We start from the raw sequence: 23,339 nt of genomic DNA on the forward strand, positions 1-23,339 counted from the left end.
TAGCAGTAACAAAATTTAGCACACCTCACTTTTTCGTGCAGCAATCGAGAGGTAATATTGTACCAAGGTTGGAAAATAGGGACTAACTCTGAAAATTTAGGATTATATCACAAGAAGGTAACAAAGAATCTTCGACTGCAGCAACTCATACTAGAGAAAAACATACAGCTCGACACAACGGCATGTATTTGGGTACCAGGTTGTTGTTCAGTAATGGAATGAAAGAAAATCTGATTTTCGTGCTTTCAGCTTGAAATTCATAAACAAATATTAGCTAGGAGAGGATTATAAAGTGATGGGTTATGCATATTTTACAAGATAATAATAGAAGAAAGGTTCAGAGTTAACTTGTATGCTGTAAGCCATTGTTCTGGTGGATGCAGTCGGAGAAAAGTAGTCAAAGCTTTGGGCGGCGGGACAGTTAGAAATGGAGGGTCGGAAAGACGCGGTGTATTAGTGCTAGCACATTACCGTGTTCGCGCCGCCTCGGCTCTGCACTCACCTCAGGTGCGCCTGCCAGCAGACTGTGCCGCTACACGCTCTGGGCGCGCAGGGGTATACATTCCCCAGAGTCGCAGCGCTCATCGCTACGCCCCTGCAATGGATCACACTGGTCTCTTGCTCCTACACTCAACACCAACAAACAGTTATTGCGGAAACTATAAGCCACGGGGCACACATTGAAAGGCATTGGCTGTTTTGTATGTGACTGTTTTTTGTTTGAGGAGGCGTGTGATTGTGCGAAAAAGTGTGTTACTTTGTAGGCACGCGTGTATGCCTGTGTCTGTACCTGTAACCAAAGCACTTTGAAGAAACATGTGCCTCTACCAACGGTTTCACAATGATTACAGGGCACTATCTTTACTGATCCTGTTATGTAGGTGGTAACACTGAGGTGACAAGTCGTAGGTTAGCGATATGCCCATACACAGGGGTCGCGGCAGTATTGCGCACACAAGGTATAAAAGGACAGCGCATTGGCGGAGCTATCCTTTGTACTCAGGTGAGTCACGTGAAAAGGTATCCTCTGTGATTATGTCTGCACTACGGGAACTAACAGACTTGGAAGGCGGAATGGTAGTTGGACCTAGACGGATTGGACATTCCTTTTCGGAAATCGTTAGCGAATTCAGTACTCAGAGATCCACAATATCAAGTGTGTGCCGAGAATCAGGCATTATCTCTCAACACGGACATCGCAGAGGCCGACGATCTTCACTTAACGAACGAGAGCAGCGGCGTTTGCGCAGAGTTGTCAGACAACACTGCGCGTAACAACCGCAGACATGGATGTGCGGCGTAGAACGAACGTATCCGTTAGGACACTGCGGCGAAATTGGGCGTTAATGGGCTACGGCAGCAGACGAGTGAAGTGGGTGCCATTGCCACAACACGACATTGCCTGCAGCTGCTCTCCAGGGCTCGTGGCCATATCGGTTGGACCCTATACTACCGGGAAACCGTGGCCTGGTCAGGTGAGTTCGACTTAAGTTGTTCAACAAGAGGCACTGTGCAAGTTGATGGTGTCTCCTTGATAGTGTGGGCTGCATTCACATCGAATGGACTGAATGCTCTGGTCCAACTATAGCGATAACTGACTCGAAATGGTTATGTTCTGCTACCTGAAGACCATTTATTCCCAAACAACGATGGAATTTTTATGGCTGAGAATGCGCCATGTCTTTGGGTCACAAATATTCGCGATTGGTTTGAAGAATATTCTGGACAATTTGAGCGAATGATTTGGCCACCCAGATCGTTCGATATGAATCCCATCGAACATTTATGGGACATACTCGAGAGATCTGTTCGAGCACAAGCTCCTGCGCTGGAAGTACTTTCAAATTGTGGGCGGCTATATACGCAGCATGGCTCAGTATTTCTGCAGGGGACTTCCAATGACTTGTTGAGACCATGGCGCGTCGAGCTTCTGCGCTACGCCAGGCAAAAGGAGGTTTCCCATGACTTTTGTCACCTCAGTAAAACTCAACCAAAAGAACATTATTAAATATGAATTTAAAAAAATTCAGGTGTAAGGCAAGGCGTATGTCTCTCACGAGATCCAAGGAACTGATACCTTTCATGCAATAGTTTACTTATAGGGATGGTACGTGATTCAGAAGGGCTTTGAAACATCGTTATAATTCATCATAAACTCTTTAAAATTTTGAATCATACTAGATGTATACAGATGTAGAGTTTTAAATAAATTCATACGAAATTTATTTAGCGTTTTTTTCATTCTGTTGCATATCAATAAAATAATACAGAAGTAATTATGAGAGTGCATAATGAATGCAATATGAAAACGTGAACATTTGATGTATGCTGAAACGAGTGGAAAATACATTTCAACAGTGTTTTACAGCCCGAAATATATATTGGAAGGGAATGATTTCTATAGATACTCTTGGATCAGTCATAGGTTTAAAGTAAATAGGGAATATTTAAATCAGATCAGTCATCTATCTCGAAATGTCCAACATCTGTATTTTTCTTTAAGAATGCAAATATTATTTTTATAGTCGTACTTTGAAATGATAAATTAATATCAAGGCAGCAGATGTTTCTCTAGAAGATAGCCTCCAGCAAAACACTGAAATATTCGAAAACAGCACTATTTTCAATATGTTTTTTACAATTAACATTCGTGGTAGCTTTTTTTACAGGTTTATACTCTAGAAGCCTATAGTACTAGAGCGTCAGATGTCGGACATTTCAGAAAAGAGAAATATTGTGGTACTGTAATCATTGTGAAACCGATGTTACCATTTTTCTGCAAGAAGATATATCTCTCAAATACATAATGTCACATTCGATGTACGGAAAATGGCGAATTCAATTGCATGGACTCTAACATAGGAGCACCGTCTCCAAGGAATGAAGGATTTCTGGAAGAAATATCTTAGCGCTCACAACAGCGCCTTTCGAACGCCAACTTATGTTTCTCTCCGCCTATTAAAATTAAGTATGATTTTAGTTTTAAACAACGCCATTTAACGTACTCGTTGTGTAATTTTTTGTTGTAATTTTTAGTGTGCGTTTTTCATGTTGTTTCAGAGTGAGGTACAAAATTGCTAGGAATGAACCAAAGGTAATATAATTGCTTATCTCAACAAAAAGCACAATACCAAAAACAGAAAATGCAGCACTGCTTTTATTTAATTGAAAAGTAAAATTTAGTTAAACACAATAAGAACAATAGCGATAGTAAAATGAATGATAAATGAGATAACTGAGTTTATATTTAAATTGCCGAATAAAAATGGGTGCAGCTGCGGCAGCGTTTAAATGCGTGTGATTCTGCAGCTTGATGAACTGGAAAGCGCAGAAGCAAATTCCCACAAAATAAGGCAAATACAAAAAGAAAATGCTTGCGTGTTTGTCTTTGACAGAGATAATTTATTGATACACTGTTATCTCAACAGAGAGTACACGTGAGTCATAGTATTCTTTTGGTCCTTTGCGCTTGTCTGACGGAGGCCTTTCGAGTACGCAACAAGAATAATTACAAGGAATCGCAACTTCAGTATCTGTTTACACAATAACTTTCCAAATTTCCTCTATTTTCCATGAATGTGCAACAATCAAACGAAGCGGCAATAATAAAAGTTGCCAATGTCTATGCCATTTGAAGTTGTGCTCAGTAAGAGGTAACAGCTCCCTGAAGTATTGGGTGTAATTGTAATTCTGAGGTAACGCAATCGACTATCATTGAGATACGATACTGAGATAAGTCAGGAGCGAGTTTCGTGTTATGCATAGTAATACCGTAAATGATTTTCCCTGTGAAAGTAAACATTAAGAGATGACATCATTTCAAAAATACTACTTGCGAAAATTAATACTCGATAGGCGGTATTCTCAGTGCAACGTCTTAGTATATTGTCAAAAATAATTATTTGATTGCTTACGTTCTGTCGCGGACTGGTAAAAAGCTTCTAGCACTGCTACATGCATGGTGAAGTAGTTTTGGTGAAGGAATCTAAAGATGATTGCAGTGAATAAAGGAAAGACGGGCTGTAGTTCAGTAATAAGCTTGGTGTTAAGATTTAGGGTGCAGATGAGCACAGAGACACTGCGACATTGATGTAATGACACAGCGGCTACATACTGGCCTACCGAGACCCCTTAAGTACTTAATGTGCTATCGAAACAAAAAGAAAATTGCGTCCACGTGCTCGGGAAAGCGATTGCAGACGTGCTTGCGTGAGTACTTCAGATGCGTTTTTACCACAAGGTCTGCAATCTTGTTCCCTCGTAGCTTCCTTAATTTCAGCTAAACAACCTTTTTCACTGTTGTCTAACGTATTGATTTACTTCCTGTTAACTGTTGGCGCACAATGGATTTCATGCTCCATTGACGGTGCACTGAACTGCAAACCGGAGTGGTTTACCATGAATGAAATACATACGACTGACTGCCTCCTGCTGGTGTTTTGTGGGAGATAGTCTCATTACATAGTACTGCGACATTACAGACTCTAAGCCTTGTCTTAGGTGATTGCTTGGAATGCCCTTGACAGTTCGAACTGTCATCAATTCTGGGAGAGAGAAAAGGGTTTCTCATATACCTGTACACAGGAACTGCGACAGTGTGTGATCCGTAGTTGCTGTAAGAGGTGCGTGTTCCAGGTGAGCGGGCAATTGGCCGCACGCGATTATGCATAAACTTACTGGAAGTGTCATATTTGGACTCTAGAATTGATTGCTACATAGAGGCTGGACAAGTTTGAGTAGTCTGAACGATGCTCCAACCGCCAACAGATTGGGGGAGATTTGGAGTGCGAAATAAATTGTTATTTTAGCTGGGAAACTTCCCATTCGCCTGTGTTATTTGGTTGCTGTGGTCGCTTGTAATTGTTAAATCTATACAGTGCTACGGACTGCGGAAAACTGCCGATGGGATTATCGGACTTTATGTGAGAATTCGTCATAACCCTCAGACGGCAGGAACCTCGCAGTACTATGAGTAGTTCTTGATATATCCGAGGGGATCACTGAAGGAAGTAGGAGAAATTATAACACTGTTTTCCGAAGGGGCTGGGTAATTGAGATAGACAACTACTCAGCAAAAACGTTGGGATATTCATAGATTAACTGTATAATTTGTTGACCAGTATCCCTCATATACTCGTATTACTGTTTGCGAACATTGTAACACACGAAGGAATGGTCTGAATAACTCCCAAATCGGAGGACGTGTAGCACAGTGGGACCATAATAAACTTGTACCGACAACGTATCCGTTCACTCTCATACACCGCGTGGGAGGATATATTTAATGTATCGTATAACGTACTGGAACATATAATTGTGGGTGCTTTTTAATTCTGCTATATACGACACAGAATATAAAAAGGACACGGTTTTGACCAGTGAACAACGGAGAAAAGTGCGAAGAATCTCCTAATACGTTGCTGTGAACGACGAATACTCGCTCCCGCCTACTATGGACCCTATTGGTGAGTCGGAGAGAGCGAATCGCTGAAAGTAATAGCCTAACTTATATACGTGTAAGTAGTGAATACGAGTCATGTTTAGCAAGATCTGAGATTGTGAAGCACTCTGGAGGTCGCAGGATCTACGAACTCTCAGCTGCCTGTTGCGTATGGCGTGACTGCTCTAAAATCGGCCAGTCGGAGTACCGTCTACAACAAGAAGACTGCCTTCACGATCATAGGATGCTTCAGCATAGAAATATGTGCATTTTGCCTTATTCCAGGTTCTTTCCAAGTGTAATCTCATTGTTCGCCAGGTTTGCAATTACACTTTCTTTCATTGAAAAACGAAACACCTCAGTTGATTTGCAGTTCAGCCCGTGCTTCAACGCGTTGTTATAAAGAGTTAGCAATCATTTTTGGCGGCGAGTGATCACGGACTAATGTATCTGATAGATCTTGAATGCTTTTCGTTATCATGTTATAACCTATTGTTATGGCTCGCCACCTTCTAAATCAGAAATAGCTCACCACGCCACAGATTCCAGGAAATCTTGTCTTTGGAAAATTATGTCACTTCTACTAGCATCTAAACCAGGAGCTTATATCGACGGTGTACTGAGGAATGACCGTCTTGTGTGGTTGACCCACACTTCTGCTTGGTGTGTAGAATGGTCTTTTCAATCTTCCTTTAGTAATGCTTGGTATCTATACTATTGTTCTAGTACCTGAGAGGATGTCTTAATTAATTTCCTAAGTGCATTTAGCAACATGTAATTTGTCATGGGAATAAATGAGCTGAAAAATATAGTGTAAGATTTACTGTATGGCCAACAGACATACTGGGATGGAATAAAGTACGTTACACTGTTTTGGCTAGTATTAGTCAAATAATTTATGTAGCTTTTGATTTACAGTGGTTCGTCACTTTTCTTTTACTTTTATTATTTATTCATCCAGGAGCCTGTCACCTTTAGTGTTCTTTTGAAAGCCTTCAGCTACGTCCAGTTAGAAACAGAACTTTATCGTATGGGTCACAGCGCTAAATATGCTGTATATAAATGTATATAAACTAGAAATTTAGAGAATGGATGTCTGTCGTAGAGATTTGGTAAGATGCCTGCAGTAGGGTCGTTCATCCTTGAAGTTAATATACGGTGGTCTGAAGAAAACAAATAATAAATGACATACATTTCATTTAAGACTGCTTGATTGTCTTGGTATGCTCGTTAATAGTAAAAAATAAAACAATGTGTGTAATGAATACAAGGGGTAGTAAGAAATATTCAGCTGGTGTAATTTAGTAACTACAGTTGTGTCAATGTGAGAGATGTTTTAGAGTATCATTCATATCAGAGCCCATAATCCATTACCATGTGTGTTCCGGCCAAGATGAAAAAACCAGAAAAAGAAGTATCGTATGTCGCAAAATACATTAAGGATACCATATATTAGTTTTTACTTGTTTGGAAGGATCTTATAATTATAAATTAACTTTTATTCAGTTCTAATAAAGGAATGAGAATAAATAATTACGATAAAATGTCATCGATGATTTATTTTTATTCACTGTACATTCCCAATAAACATATAATATCTCTATCTAGCTCTCAGAACTTATCTAATAGCTTATGCAGCCCAAGAGTCGTCAAATAATATACAGATTAACTTATTTCCATAACAATCTCTCGTATTTACAAGACAGTCCAGTGAGATAATTTGAATAAGGGTGTTCTATGCATGCGCAATTATAGCGACTTGTTAGTTACAGCAGACCTAAATGTGAAGAGAATGTTTATTACTGTATTTTCTACGAAACAAGTGCCTTTGAATTGTGGAATTTATTGCAATAACGTACTTAATTTCTACAAATTAAGTAAAGTATGGTATGATAATTTATCGGATTGGAAGAGGCTTACAGTTACATTAAAATGATGTAACTGTGTTAACAGCATTCCAATAACATAACACACTGGAAGAAGAACACGAGTTTCAGAAAAAACCTACGGAAGCAGATACAGCAATCATCCACTGCAATACATTTATGTTTTATTGGTGTAAATACACACAGAATAAATACATACAAAACAATTAACACACAAGCACAAATAAACACTTGTAAAGGATGCACTTTTCAAGACGAAGAAGAACTGTAAAACTATTAATAAAAAATACGCCAATAGTTTTAGAACAACGAAAGCTTTACGTTGGGAATTTGAGAAGACAGAACAAAGAAAGCATTAAGTTCGCAGCACACAGAGTCACTTCACAAGCAATGTCTCAGTGACAAACGTAGGATAGAGAAAATGGTAGTTTCAGCAGATCGTAATTCTCGAAGACTGACATACTCATAGTGTTTCCTGTCATATACATAAACGGGGTTTACAGCCTTAGCGGTTGCATGTTCTTCCGGTTTTATATGGAGCTGTAACTAATATGAGATGTCAGTCTTCGCATGAGAGTGGACTCACTACTGCTCCCGGTCCGGAAAATTCATGCATGCCATGCACACAACACAACATTCACCAATACCGCAGAAAGACAGAGAAAGATTTGGTCGACGTGAGCATCCAGGGTAAGGAAATGCATGTAATGCAGGTTTATCTAACTGTACTCCAACAATAACAAACAACAACAACAACAACAACAACAAAATTTACTGCTATAGCCACTGTATGAATACCAGGAAACCTACGGAGTATTTTATAATATGGATTATGAAAAGCTTAAAATAAACGGTCACTCGCTTATTCGAGTCTGAATGGCGAGTATGAGTGTTTAGATACTTTCGCGAGAGTTTTATGTAGTTCTTGTGACCACTTAAAGCTATCTCTTGCACTTGCAATGCTACTCTGAAAATTTTATCAGTTACTAACGGAATGGAACTTTCTATGATAATCAATACTTTTATTCAAGCAATGTTACGCAACCGCTTATAGAAACAGTGTAAACAATGTCACTGGATATGTGTCACTCTCCTGTGAGGCTAGCGTCATCACGAGACTACTGTGCAACATGCTCGTTTGGTGGAAGCACACTGTGTTTGGCTATTCAGGAACTGTGAGGGTCACATGGAGTTAATAATGGTGAGATGTATTCTCATGTTCCCGTCACTTGCCTGTTACTCTTCCCGCGCTTTAATAAGCTCATGCAACATATGGATTTTAGCTCATACCAGGATGCACATCAAACTGAGGTCAGCACTGATGAACAATTCTGCTGCTGTGAACATAATCATACCGTATTATTTCGTGACGGAATTTGGCAAAAAATAATCCTTTCCCGTTGTTCAGGAGAGTAGCCTCATATGTTAGTTTCTTTGTCTGTCAGCGAAGGACATCATAATGAAACACGCTTTTAGTGCATTAGGGAGATAATAAATCGTATTCTCATTAACTAAAAAATAATGACGAACTCTTCTTTAGACGCTATTGCAGCACGACACTGCAGAACAGTCAGATACTTTGGCCCTGTCTGCTAATTATATTTTTGTATTACATAATATAATGAAGCACACTGTCTGTGACCTTGTGGGAGGAAGTGACACTGATTTGAGATGCAACTCGCAGTTAAATATTTTAAGTTTTTTATGAAATTTTTTACTTTGTGTTGTGTTTTAAGAGCTGCCGAAGCCATTCAGTAGCCTACATTCATATATCACTACACAGGCACACAAAATTACTTATAGACCCTTTCTAATGAGATTTCTGAGGCACTTGGTCAACATCAACGCTATATGGAAACCAAGTAATTGTTACTGTTTGGAACATCCTCCCTAACGAAGTCCTGTAATGCATAGCTGCCCTGGTCAATCTGATTAATGACTGTCCTCATGTGTCACATATACGCTATGTTTCCATACTAATACCATGCTGTGTAAACTGTACGCCATGTTTCCATATTAATATTACGCTGATACGCTCTGAAGTGTTACTTACAGAGACATTCCGTACAAAATAAGTCAAGTTTCTTTCCGAGTTTTGTAACTCTCTCCATACTGCGAACATATCCTTTCAGTGTAGGAATTTACTTCACCTGCTGAAATATTTGCATATGCGATACATGGCGTTATTAAATATGGTCAAAGATTGTACTAAGAGATGTCATCTTTCTCTGATATTCGTTACTTCACCAATATATGTGTTGAACTCAAAACAACATCGTATAACATTTCTACCCGTTGTCAATGAACTGCTCATCCAAAATTTGCAGACTAGCATCATCTCAGCAGCATTTATACGGTTTGAAAGGTGCCCATCTTGGAGGTTGAGCCAAAATCCATAGTACACAAAAGCCACAGTTCTGTTATACTAACATTCATTTTCTAACACCGCATGCGGAAGCTACATGAGCACACTAATGGAGTTGAAATTAATGATACTGTCATCACACTTCCCGGTTAGCTAAATGTCTGTCATGAATAAAGAAGATCCTACGGCCTCTGTTCAGCAGAACAGTTCTGAAAAATTTGTGCCTGAACAGGATTTCATTGGTAATGTGATACAATTAATTTTTAATTTTTAATTACATTCTCTATTTACATAAACATTTATTATGTGAATCAAGTTATCTGCATGCATAAATTTAAAGTGATATTTTCTATTACGGTATTTTAATTGTTCGTATCTGATGCTTTCAAAACAGTGTAGCACACAGTGTTTTATGTACATATGTTTTGGTGTGAGTTGCAAAGCTGTGGCCCGTTGCAGACATTTTAGAGATTTTTTATTTTATATCACATATTTAGAGGATATTAAAACACTTACTCGGGTCGAACAACTGTGACGAAATTTTCACCGGTGCGTCAATGAACGAACTTGAATAGACTTAATTTCGGGATACATACTAAGGGGACCAAAAATATCCCTCTTGTTTATCCGATTAGCAGACTTCCAGGTTTATGGTTACTTGTGAACAGGATACCACTGATTCTTCAGATCAATGCAACAGTCGCTAATTCGAGGATCTAGTACACTTTTTACTGACTGTTCTTCACCTACAGTTGAATAAACACCTTCAATAGTAGTAAATAAATAAACACGTTAAACCAATGTGATTTTGATGATACTGACTAATTGTGCTCATTGTACAGCGGCGCTTCTGAGAGATCAAGCTTCACAAAAACTATCAGTTACTAATTTTCAACATGTGCTTTATTACTTTTACACTGTTTCCTATAACAGATTTTAATATTATTGTTTCCCTCCTGGATGGAACACACATACTTAGTGTGACTATTCCAGAACTGTGGTATTTGGAAACATATTTTCGTTCTGGATTCAATCGTGTGGAGGGAATCAAGATCAAAAAGTTCTGAATTGTAAAACGACTGTATGTCCTGCTACCTGTTCCCGCCGACTTTAGATGACTGAACCACTTGCCGAAAGGTAAATTTTGATTTCTGATACGATATTATTAAGTTATGTAACTTTATTACAGAATTTTGTTGAAATATTCATTGGTATATACTACTTGCACTTCTAAACGAAAAATTTTTGCCGATTTTCAACCTGGTCACTGAGAAGGCTGATTCAGATCCTCGTCAAAATAATGCTATAAATGTTTTTGTTTGGTTTCAGATAAGGTAGTAGGATTGAGTTGTTGCTGATTATATATCCGTTAGGTAACTGGTGTGACAAATCGGTAGGCGATAGATGGATGACGGACTTATGGATAAGTTGTGATTTACATGTTATGTACAGAGAAAGCTAGTGTTAACCGTAGTGAGGATAAGAATATCAAATTAGAGCGAAGAGCATGCATATCTTCGTATTTGGATACGTCACAATTTTTCGGGAATCAGTGACTTCTAGAACGAAATAGTGAAAAAGAAATTTTAAAAACAAGAAGAAATGCAAGGAAACACACATTTCACTCAAAAATAAATGACTTGAGAGTACACAACTTACATTACAAAGAATTGATGTAGAAAAAGTCAGTGTGGAACACTGGCTTACTTGGATTTATTGTCTGATGTAAGAAGACAGTAAAAAATTGTTGACATAAATACGGACTTGAAGGAGAGGAAATACAAGAAAAACGGCGAGACATTGAAATGGACATGCTGCGGCATCTGTAGATGGCAGCCTACTGGAACAGAATACAGCAGTGTTGTGATGAAAGAGAAATGTACTCATGGATACATTTATAGTTGATGTAAATTTTAGTATTTCACATAGAAGGAAAGTGTTACAACTGAATGCCTGTTTATTGAAAATATGACATCGGAAAAGAAGGACAATTGCACCAACGAAGTAACAGTCAGTGTTCTAATATAGAGCCGCAAAGACAGTGAGATACGTCGAACGTTCTAATGGTTAAGCATAAGGCCTACGAAAAATTTTACAGAAAAGTTGGAAGTACAACAATCAGAAAGTCTACTAAAGAAGCTATGTGGTATTTACGTTTATTAGTGAAAAGAGCATTTGTGGTAGTGTGAACTGGAATAGACGGATAACGTCCTAAGAAAATACGTCAAAAGAACTAGAAACATTATTTTCAATGATCGAAAAGATAATTCATTATATTAAAACAAAAGAATGAAGACTGAAGGCTGAAGATACACGGAATCGTAGTAGATGGTGAATCAGGAAATAAATGTGATAAAACAAATGATGGACGCCACAACTGCGGTGAAACGTGTTTGGGTATTAAAGCAAAAGAATAAGTGTATGCTTACAGAATTATGTACTTAATTCATTAATAAGTGTGGTAGTCTAAGAAAGATACAAAGGAGTGTACGAGGAGGAAGGAACCAGACGACGATAATTACTTTTTGTGGTCCATAAAGGAAAACAGGAAAGCCTCTGGAAAGAAATAAAATTACAAAGAGTATGCGTGGAAAAATATTGAAAATCAAGGAACTTCGTACGCTGAATAAAAGTGATCAAAAATCGATCTGCAAGCGACGTACATAGGAGTTAATGGTTCAGTTCAAGCACGAAAAACTAATTTTTTTGGAAGAGTGTATGATGATAGTTATAATACAGACGGAAGCATGTACAAAAGTGTAGGTAGATGAAAAGGTAAAAAATTAAATGTATCTTCAAATAAATGAATTTACAGGAGGGCGAGACCCCTGGGAAGGTTCATACTTGGAACAAATAATAGAGGAAAGTAAGCTCTGAAATTCTTAGAATTTGTTAATGAAATAGGAAAATAAGGCAATAACTGTAAACATGACAAAAACGTTTAAATGGCTCTCGGGGTCGAAAACGAGTGAAGATCAGGAGACGGCGAGAAAAATAAGCTATAAAGACCACATCCATCCAAGTGAAAGAGGTGTATCTGAGAACTTACTTGAGGCATTTGGGGAGGAAGATTACTGTGGCTCTGCTACCTAAACAAAGCAAGTGGCTCTGTTGCGCAGCTCGTAGTTACTAGCTACCGGATAGCTCACGTCGCGGAAGCTGCTGCAGTCAGTGCAACAGTCGGGGACAGTGAATTTGTCTTTAAATGTATGTAACTCACTCTTCTTCTTGCTTTCGGTAGAAACGAAAACTATCGTGACGGACTTTCTTCACAAATCAGTCGAAAGACTCTTTTCCAAAGAACAGTTTATTCAGTAAACAAAGAACAAATACTGGTAGGTATAATTCAGCAACCTAGTAACTGATGAACGAGAAGTCCAACAAGGGTGCTCTCTGAATTATCATCGTCATTGTTAGCTATTGAAATACAGGTTTCTTATTCAGAATTTTGATTTGCGATACGTCATTAGCTCAGTTATTGCACAATACCTTTAAATGCGTGCCTAATTAACTTGCAGGAGAATCAGCTGCTTACAACACTGGAAAAATACCCCATCTAAATGTTCGGAAGAATCTTTAATCTGTGAGCACTTCACAAATTACCAGTAACATCACAAAGAAGAAAACTGTTACCGTATTTATTTAATCTTCCCATAAAATACGTGGTATGTGCTTATTACGGTTTTTACAGAGTTACATTTCCCTTTGAAAAATTCTTAAACAGCGAATGATATAGAACGAGAGTCGAAGTTGCAAAAATTACACGTATCTGAAACAGAGCATTGTTAGGAAAAAATGTTGTTCTGCGAGTCTGTGCTTCATATTTGTTAAGGAACTTCGTTTATGTTACGAAATCCGTTTCATAATCATTTAGTGCAAGAACGCACACCGGAGCAGCTCTCCTGAAGCAAATTCCCTGCTAACGAGGCCACAGCTTGCGAGCACCGCAAATCTTACTTTAGAAAAATACAAGATAGAGAGACAGCAGAGATAAATGGGCAATACTACCTTCGATGTGCAAAAGCAACATTCGAACTCACTAGGGAATTCATCGATTTTCTCGTTTTTCTTGTCGTCTTTTTTGAGGTCCTACAAAAGAGAGAGAGAGACAGAAAAAGATCGAGAGAGGACTAGTCAAAGACTTAACAAATGTCTTGATATCCAAAAGCAGGCGGAATTTATGTTTCATAAAGAACATGTCAGAGTTTACTTAGCAAATGAAAACAGCCAGTAGCACCTTCAGCGGCAAACTTCGCGTGAGTTCAGACTTTAACTTTGTGTTAGAACAAATTTAGCACATTTTGAGTGTATTTCTCTGACTGCAGATTAGATCTGACAGTATCTATTTAAAGACCGGTAACAGATTTTGGTATTTCTGGTGTTGTTCTAGCATAACATAAAAAATATTCTTTACAAACAGAAGTGTCATTTATTTTGTTTTCTAACAAAACCTCTACCTCGTGATTCTATTGAAATTTACGTATAACGCGGAATGAGTTTTCGTATTTATAAAGCAGCATGTTATGAAATTAATATTTTTATCAAACAAGAGCTATAGCAATCAAAACAATAATTAACACTTACAGAGAAAAAATAAAACCACAAATATAACAGTAAATGTCAAGAAAGGACAGCAAAGAAGAACGCTTTGAATTACAAAGGCTGCTCCAGTCAAAGAGACAGAAATTCGAATGAATGGATCGTTACAATACTCTACCATACATACTGAGGAAAAGGCACAAAAACACAATTAATAATTTACACAATATGAAAGGTTAGGATGTAGCTAATTACATAAGTACACACACACACACACACACACACACACACACACACACGTACACAAAGACAGACGCACGCACACACACTCATACACACACCAAAGGCGCGATTTTGCTCTCGTTATTTTATTATTACGCTTACAATCTGCAACATGCATAAAAAGATTTGTCATCCATTAATTTCTTCCTTAAGAACATGGTCATAAAGTAAATGTAGACGGGAGCAAAAAACTACCTCATTAAATGAAATCACATATGTTACATATGGTATCTGATGGGTTAGTAGGTCATCAAACCTAGGCAACTGTTGTGTAATACAAGACAAAATGTGTCACATCGAGCGCCCATTGGTATACAGTTATTTTAACTTCTCAGAAATTTGGATTTCACATTATAAGCTATTATTTAATTATTCAAATTTCTATATAAGTGAGCAACGACCTATTGCACGTATTCTAGGAGTTCTTAAGAACTACATAGTAAACCCAATTAACACATTCCTTTAATTATAAATATGAAAGATTCTGTATGAGATGCAATTAAACAGACGACTAGAAGTACGGAAACAGACTGCATAACCTCGTTAGAAGTTGAAAGTCGGTGGAGGTAACTCTAGCACAACAGTGGAGGGGCCGCTCGAAACATTAAAATGTAGTTTGAACGATCTAGGAGAGAAATACGTGCGGAAAGAAAAGTAACAGTTCCTTTAAAGATTTAATTAGTATTTTCATATTTAGGCCCGTCACCAGTTAGAAGATTCGTGCAAAAATAGGATAAAGTTAGACACTCAATTACAGTATCACTTAGGCCCCTTTAGAATCAGAGGGCTCTTAATAACTTTTGAATAGCATATACAAGCTGACAGAAATAACTGATTAGTCGCCCTTGTAAAATTGATGTAAATGTATTAAAATTACTTCAGGGATTAAAATACTTCTAAACTTAGATTGGTCCCTAATTAAAATATAAACACCGGTAAATAGTACCTTTCTTCCAGAAAATATATGTTTGTGTAAAAATGTCAGATATGTAGACAAGAGATCAGTAAATTTTGTATGTCACCGAGAAGAGATGTAGCGTCTAAAATTAGTCAAAAATATTAAGAACAAGGAATCTTGGGAAAGCTGTTTTTCGTACCGAAATAGTCTTTAAAGGTGATTTGAGTGAACAGCACATTTTCTTATACAGCGTATATAACATCTGCAATGATAGTACTTTCTTAGATTTAAATTAATGATCTAAATACTATGTGAAAGAAAATTAGTGAATGTTGGTTTATATCTTACTTCAGAGCGGTTCCTTCTCTACTTGAATCTAACAAAGTTCCAGTGACACGCAGGGGAAGCTACAAAATGACTAACGTCATAGTATTATCCTGGCTGTTGTTACTTCATATAATTAAAACCATATGTCATTAGGTATAAAGTTTTACTACGTTAGTAAGAAGTAATGGATTGCATGTCAGAGAAAAGAGACAGACTTTTAGTCCTATAATCAAAGCTACATTCAGATACCAAAAGCGCCTATACTCGCGTTGAAATGTGTCCGGGTGAGCACGTTTGAAATGTAAGTGATATGCGAGTAATCTGTAAGGCATACTGCTTCATGGCATTATCCTAAGGAGAAATCTTCCTCGACAGCCTTAGTAAACACGAACTTCTGTGCAGTCATTACTACAAAGCTTCGATATAAAATACGAATTTCCAAAATACTGTATAAGTGACGAATATGTAAAATATGTGCTATTTGAGTCGAGATTTACTCGCGACGCTAAATGATATATCCAGATTATGTTTTTGGTAAAGTCATTGTTTCATTCACGAGTGTTAAAATCTGCCGTTTCCTTGTCGAATTAAGAAGTGAATGGAGCTGACGAAAACACAGCCAGGAGCGTCATGATTCTTTATGGACGGTCAGCTAGGATTTGTAGGCACTTATCCTCTGTAACAAGTACGGAAACTCGTCTTGTATTTTAACAGTCAAGGCACTAACCCCTTAGTGTGAGTGCAACAAGAACAAAGGCACAGGAACAGGGAATGAGAAGCACAACGATATACACCGCAGCAAGAGTGCTTCCAGCCAATTACAGAATATGGTGTGTGCTGTCGGTTAAGTACGACGTTTTAATTCAGCCGCCTTCCCCCCCCCCCCCCCCCCCCCCCCCCGTCACCACGCTACCCTCTTCCCCTTTCCACCAAAGGCCAAGAATTGTGAATTTCCTCACATGTACAGCAATACTATAAAGAGGAACAACTTAAGGGCTGTTCTCGCCGGGTAAGTTATAGGCCAAGATTTCTTTTCTTTTCTTTTTCTAAAATTTGTTTTTACATTACTGTGTCTCGAGTTTTATGTTTCGCTTTATTGCACAGTTCGACATGTTTCACACGGACCAGCTTCCTGTGACTTTTTGCGTTTCTTGTTTTATCAGTTTCCCGTAGAAAAGAAAAATGTGGTATTTTCTTGAATTTACGAAGCCTGAAATTTTTAAATACTGTAAAATAAAATTTCACTTTGTGGTCCTCATTGATGTAAAGCCAGCATATTTTACATTCCGCTTCAAAGCAAATGGAAATGCCACAATAACGCTGTGCTTTGGACTTTTTTTTATCGTGGGCTGAGGTTTTAAGAGCTTTCGTGTCAGCTTTCGATGCTTCACAGTCTTCTCCCACCATTGCCTACGTTGACACTTACTCTACAAGTAGAAATTACTAATAAAATACCTTACTTCTGCACTACACACGCATTTGAAGTAGAAGTTACCAATAAACAGAAAATGGAGCTTTGACCATTAAGTGAAACGCTGGAGTCACTCAGAAAAAATACAATGTGCTGAAGGGCATAATTGGATCTGAAAATGTTTTATACTACAAAAGAAAACAGTAGTGAGGCAGAAATGAGTAGTACTACGGCCACGGTTAAAACCTTTTCAACAACGATTCGTACTGCATTTAGCATTAGTTCACAAGTCAGTTCTATTTCTAAGACAGTCTTGCGAAAAACGGAAGTGGATTTAATGTACAATGGACTTGTTAGCGAAAAATTGTAGTGAATAAGGGCGAGTGTTAGCTTAATTTACATCTTGTAAGTGGTGGAACAGATTTCCAGAACCATGCATGATTGTTCCAAGGAGAGGAAGTTTCTATAACAAGATATTAGCCCATACTTTAAACAGTTGCATCATGCGTACTCAAGTCACAGTTATTAAGTTTTCTTTAACTTAGTCCAAAAGTTTCTTTAACATTTTGTCTATCGATAAGAACGTCCTATTTGATGGATTGTTGGTCATGGAGTAGTTAGGGGTCAGCCGTTGGTCAAAATTCATATATTTGGAGTTTTCTAGCTTTGCTAATATCTTAAGATCCTATGGGGAACAAGTCTTATGGGGAAACTACAGACTGTACTTCTCATGCTGTCCTACGCGTTCCCATTTGCTACATAGAAGGCCGTTACACACTGATTCCTCCCAAGCATTGTTTGTAATTTCGTCCTTAATATTATGCGGTATTCAACTATATGACAAAACAACGATACTGGTATGATTTTATGAATAGATACAGAGACAAGTTCATTCTTTTTTCAGTTCTGCTTGAGAAAGGAATATATTTCAACGTAAATGTGAAAGGAAATTTAACAGAATTTTGTGTCCGTATATGCATAATGTGGAAAAGCAATAAGATATTTGTGCATCGCTTTGTATAACTACATAACACGGTAATGGCAAGCGGCAAATAGGCACTTACCAGTGATTTTATTTCGGTAAATCGGTTGTTGAACGACGGCCATCTTTAGTGGGTTACGTTGTGTCTTTCACAGACAGCAAAGAGAGATTGAGATGTTCGGATTGGGATGCTTCGTTGTCAGTTTACTATATCTTGCAGGGAATGAATCGAATCCAGTGGTATATGTATGTTTTGCGTTAAATGTGACTTGCAATAAAATACATTTATCGACGTTGTAAAGATCTCTATCTAAGGATTCCACGTGATACCAGTAGTACACTATCCTTGCTATTTGAAAATGTAAATGAAACAGGAAAGCCACTGAAGATGAGTTCCACGGTCGAAACCAAAGTGACAGTATGAAATCAGAAATAAGTTATTCGTTGCTGTTGAAAGATCACGTGCTCATCCTGCTGGTGTTCGAGGCATATTTGTTTTATGTGGGCATCGTTTAGTTTTATATCTGCTGTTTATTACCTTCTCTTATGAATCTTGCTTTTCAGGCAGCTTTTGTTTAGCAGCTGTGTGTTTTTGTATAGTAGTTCTTGCCTGGACCCAACCAATGTACCTATCGGTACTAGAGTTGCTACGCACGGGTGTCAGGTATTGATAATCTTGACGCAAGGAAGCTGCGACTTCAGTTGCATTAGTTAAAGTCACTGGGATGAGTTATTAGAGTAAAGAAAACGAAACTAGAAGTAGAGAAGCGGCTCTTACAGAGAGAATATACATGTGCTATTTGCACTGGAAATCATGGCGTTCTGTCCAATACCGATAGTAGTTTTCAAATTAACATTGTTTACAATCCTGCAATATTCTTCTGCTACTTTGTTCCTCAATCCCTATCGAGGATTGTTGTTTCAAGGACCATTATTGCGTGACGTATCTCAGTCGATGACAGTGAGTCTATGTCTTTATGTACGAAGCTTCGTCATATCGTTTTAATTATCATCTATAAAAAATGAAATTCCGTAATTAATTTTTTTGTCTATTTGCAAGTACATATGTGCAGTGCTGGCTGGCACTGACATGCCTGTGCCACAGTACGGCAGCGGTATCGCAGCCCATTGATAATGCGGAGACGGTCTACGCCATTTTGCTTGAGCTCCCCTCCTACGGTAGTGTGGCGCGGAGATTTCAGTGTCTCTCAGTACTGCATAGAAGGTCTTACAAATAAACAGACAAACAATCATGGTTACTTTACAATGTCAGCAAGAGAGAGATCTCTCAATCTGAAAGATGTAATCTTCTTACCAAAGAAGTTTTATTTGCCCATGTAGCAATGAGTACATATAGAGAGAACTAGTTGAGCCGTTTAAATTGCCTTCTTCAGATCTCAACCGTCGTGGCACTCACTGTAGTGCACTTTCATTTAATCACATATCTGGGAGCAACTAGTTGAATGAGATGCACCAATGTAGCGTCTTATATCACATAATAAAACCATTCTTGTGGCAAACACCAAAGTTTCTGATGAAATACGCACTTGTGTAAACACTCAGCTGATAAAATACATTTTATCACAAACTTTTGTGAGAGTTTACCACATGCGCGGTTTTATTGTGATATAAGACGCTGTATTGGAGCTTATTTTTCAACGAGTTGCTCCCAAATGTGTTTAGGACTAGATGACAGTGCGCTACATTGAGTGGCACAATGGCTGAGATCGGAAGATGGCAATTTAAATTGCGGAAACTAGTTGCCTATTCAGGTGCTTAGTGTAATCTGGAAAAATAAAACTTCTTTAGTAAGAACTTAACATTTTCCAAACAGTTAATAGCAACGTCAATGCAAATTCAAACTGTAGGCAGAACCAGGACTAGAATGCGGAATCTTTGCCTTTCACAGGCAAATGCTCTTTAGATTAAGATGTCCAGGTGCCTTCACTACTTTACTTCCACCAGTACTGTCTACCCTCAGGTTCGTATACTGACCTGCCACAGGGTTTTCATCTTCCATGTAGTTACAAATTAGCGAACACTTGATTGCAAAGCGAAAATTAACTGTGAGAACAATCTCCTTGGGTTGTGGCTAAGCCATTACTCCACAGCATCCTTTGTTTCAGGAGTGCTAGTACTGCGAGGTATGCAGGAGAACCTCTGTGAAGTATCGAAAGGTACGAGATGAGGTACTGGAGGTAGCTCAGCTTTGACGGCAGTTTGTGAGTCGTTCCAGGACAGACCAGTCCACAGAGGATTTGCTGGCCCAAGGCAAAACTTCCAGATTACTGTCCCAGTCCAGTACACAGTTTCAATGTGCCAGGATGTTTTAAAAATCAGCTCCCCATCTAAAACTGAGTGTAAGCTCATTCTGTAAGAATTCAATAACTTCACTTTCTTCCAGATATAATTAAAACTTTATGGCTAACTGTCATAAGCTGTATCTATGTATTGGACTGTCTAGTGATAGGATTAAACTTTACATTGGTTGTCAAGAAGGATTAAACTTTACATTGGTTGTCAAGAGAGTGACAGAGAATCAGGTTCCTCGTTATAAATATTCCAAAGAGTGTAAATTTTGTTGCAGTCTTTTGTCATTGGGCACTGTTATTTGTTGCAATGAGATAAACAGTGGCGCGGCTCGGGAGAAGCTGCGACGAGGCTTCAGAGTCGGATGTGCTTGTCGGGCGGCCGGCTTGAGGAGGGCTCGCAGGCGGCGTGCGGACACGTGGGGCAGGCGTTTATCGTACTTACCGGGGACACGTATCCCCCCGGCGCGATGGCGGCCGCGGGCTGCAGTTCGTCGAGGGGCGGCGCGGCGTTGGCCGCCCCCGTGCTCACGAGGGCGGCGGCGGCGGCGGCGGCTGCGCCGCCCCCCGGCGGGAGGTCCAGCAGCGGGTGCGTGGGCGGCGGCGAGCTGGAGGGCTGGCCCGGCAGGCCCGGCGTGGGCGCGCTGCCCGGCCGCCGGCCGCGCGACCCGAAGTGCTCGAAGTTGCGGTAGCATCCGGTCGCCTGCGGGCCGCGGCTGCCCCCGCCGCCGCCGCCGCCGCCGCTGGCGCTGTCGCCTCCCGTGCTGTTGCCGTCCGCCTGCGACATGTTGTGGCCTGCGCACACCGCGGCGCTCGCGTTACTCGCCTGCACCGACTCGTGTTTTTACGCCTATCGACGTCTACTTCGTATGGACAGAAAGTTAGTCACCTTCAAAATGACCGTCAGACTGAATACGGCAGAAAACTGATCGGCATGGAGTGTGGGAGCAGAGCTGCACACAAGGCCCTGGCACAGTGGGCGAAAAAGTCACTACGGTGTAAGAGGGGCGCCCGTGTAGTTTCAATTACCACTTCGAAAAAAATAAGTTAGGTAATTATTATTTTGCATATATACAGCTACATGTGTACAGTACGCATTGAAACCTATGCACCACAGCACAGTAGGGGAGGCATATCAGAATGGCACATCCCATCTCCACTGTATCAACGCGCTGTGCCTTCTTTAGCGGCAGACTACGGTAATATATTGTGGGGGCTTCAGTATGTTTCAGATATGTAATTGCTCCAGTCGCCCTTATTTAGCTGTGCTGTCGACAGTGACGTCAAAAGTGCCCAGTCCGGCGCCATACAGTGTAACGTTTTTGTATACATTATATGAATGCGTCACGTCTGTTCTTCGGCCATGCCCGAAAGAACAGGAACCACACAGTCACCTAACTGATGTAACTGATTCATCTCGGTAGGCAATGGATCCACAACCTGCAGTGTGATGCACGTTTTTTGTTCGACCACCAGCGGGAATCTAAAATCGGCGAGAATGGGGAATATTGCCGGGAACTGCGGATAAGTAGTGATGGGTCGGTGCGTGGGTCATCTGGGGAGCGTGCCGACACAGTCCGGGCATTTGCGATAGACACTGTGTCTAGGTGGCACAGTGGTTAGTGCAACTGCCTAGTAAGCAGGACATTCCAGGCTCGAGTCCCAGTCCCACACACATTTTGACTAATCACCGCCTGATTCCGCATAAGGACCCGATGATGCTCAGACCTCATCCACCTTTAATTTATATAAAATGGTAATGTTTTTGTTATGTGCCTGACACGTTCGTTTCAACTTTCCGATGGCCGATCGCAGGAGCGACGGGCGCGCAACAAGAACGTTACCTTATATGGGCCTGAACTGGCCTCTTCTGACATCACTTGTGGCATCACAACTATATAAGCACGACAGCAGCAAGCTAATATCAGTCACCCCTCGATAACGGGCAAGGACACTCTTCCGTAAGCTCGTGGATATTCAAGCGTTTGACGTGGCTGGAACCTAGCGTAAATGATACTTTACATCGCTGTGATACCACCAATTCGTACAAAACAAATGTCTAATCATGTAATTTTATTTTTTCGAGCTGAAAATTAAAACTTCATGATTGCTCCTTCTACTGCAGACATGTGGTAGTGCGTTGTCTGGTTGGACTAATTTTGTTTCTGTCTGTTTCTCAATGATTCGTCTAGATGCATTCCTCGTAAACCACAGAAAGCGTTCCAGAATGTCTGAATACAAAGTATTGTACAAGCTGATTATTATGACGATATTTTAATTAAGCGTAAATTGAATCTTTAGTCGGCATGGCAGGTATCTTGAATCTGCTACACCTAGGTGCCGTAAATAAAAGACGTTTGCCTGTAACCTTATTGCTGAAGTTGACATTAAAAGCCTATTCTTACAAGACGATTAATCTTGTGTTGACCAATGTTGTGACTGCTTGACATGAGTAATACGAAAGAGCAACCCTCATCTCCACTGATGCGCAAAGTACCAACGCAGGAAGTTTACTGAACAAATCTAACGGTCTGAAACAAACACGCCAGGGAGGGGTAGGGGGGTGGGGGTGGGGTGGGGGGGGGGGTGATCCACACACCATTGTCGGTCAGGTCGTTGCTGTGGTAGAGATAATAGAACGTTGGCACCACGTAAGGTCACAAATTTGTACAGCTTCTCTTATAGGAGTTTCTTATCGGACCTCATGGATGCGTTACGCTTTACAAGGTGGATGGTGACTAAATTTTTGTCCAGTAAGATTAAGACTAAAAGCAAAACTAGATACCAGCATTGTAATGATTGTGAGTACACCGCATTCGTTCGTTTCAGCGAGTCAAGTTTCCATTACGCTATTTAGTAACAATAAAGATCCACAGAAAATAACTATTCTCCTTGTTCTC

General features: G+C 39.6%; 2 protein-coding genes across 2 annotated transcripts in view; both read right to left on the bottom strand.

Moving 5' to 3' along the window:
* The window catches only part of LOC124606980 (putative lysozyme-like protein), a 247,057-nt gene extending 226,090 nt beyond the window's left edge, over positions 1-20,967 (bottom strand). The window contains exons 1-2 of the mRNA XM_047139119.1: positions 20,885-20,967; positions 503-595 (exon numbers count right to left, since the gene is read on the bottom strand). The gene's annotated coding sequence lies outside the window, so the exon portion shown is untranslated. The remainder of the gene's footprint in view (positions 1-502; positions 596-20,884) is intronic.
* A 164-nt stretch (positions 20,968-21,131) lies between these two features.
* The window catches only part of LOC124606852 (potassium voltage-gated channel protein Shab), a 197,081-nt gene continuing 194,873 nt past the window's right edge, over positions 21,132-23,339 (bottom strand). The window contains exon 6 of the mRNA XM_047138931.1: positions 21,132-21,234. The gene's annotated coding sequence lies outside the window, so the exon portion shown is untranslated. The remainder of the gene's footprint in view (positions 21,235-23,339) is intronic.

This window comes from Schistocerca americana, chromosome 3, assembly GCF_021461395.2.
Source record: "Schistocerca americana isolate TAMUIC-IGC-003095 chromosome 3, iqSchAmer2.1, whole genome shotgun sequence".
NCBI classification, from domain to species: domain Eukaryota; kingdom Metazoa; phylum Arthropoda; class Insecta; order Orthoptera; family Acrididae; genus Schistocerca; species Schistocerca americana.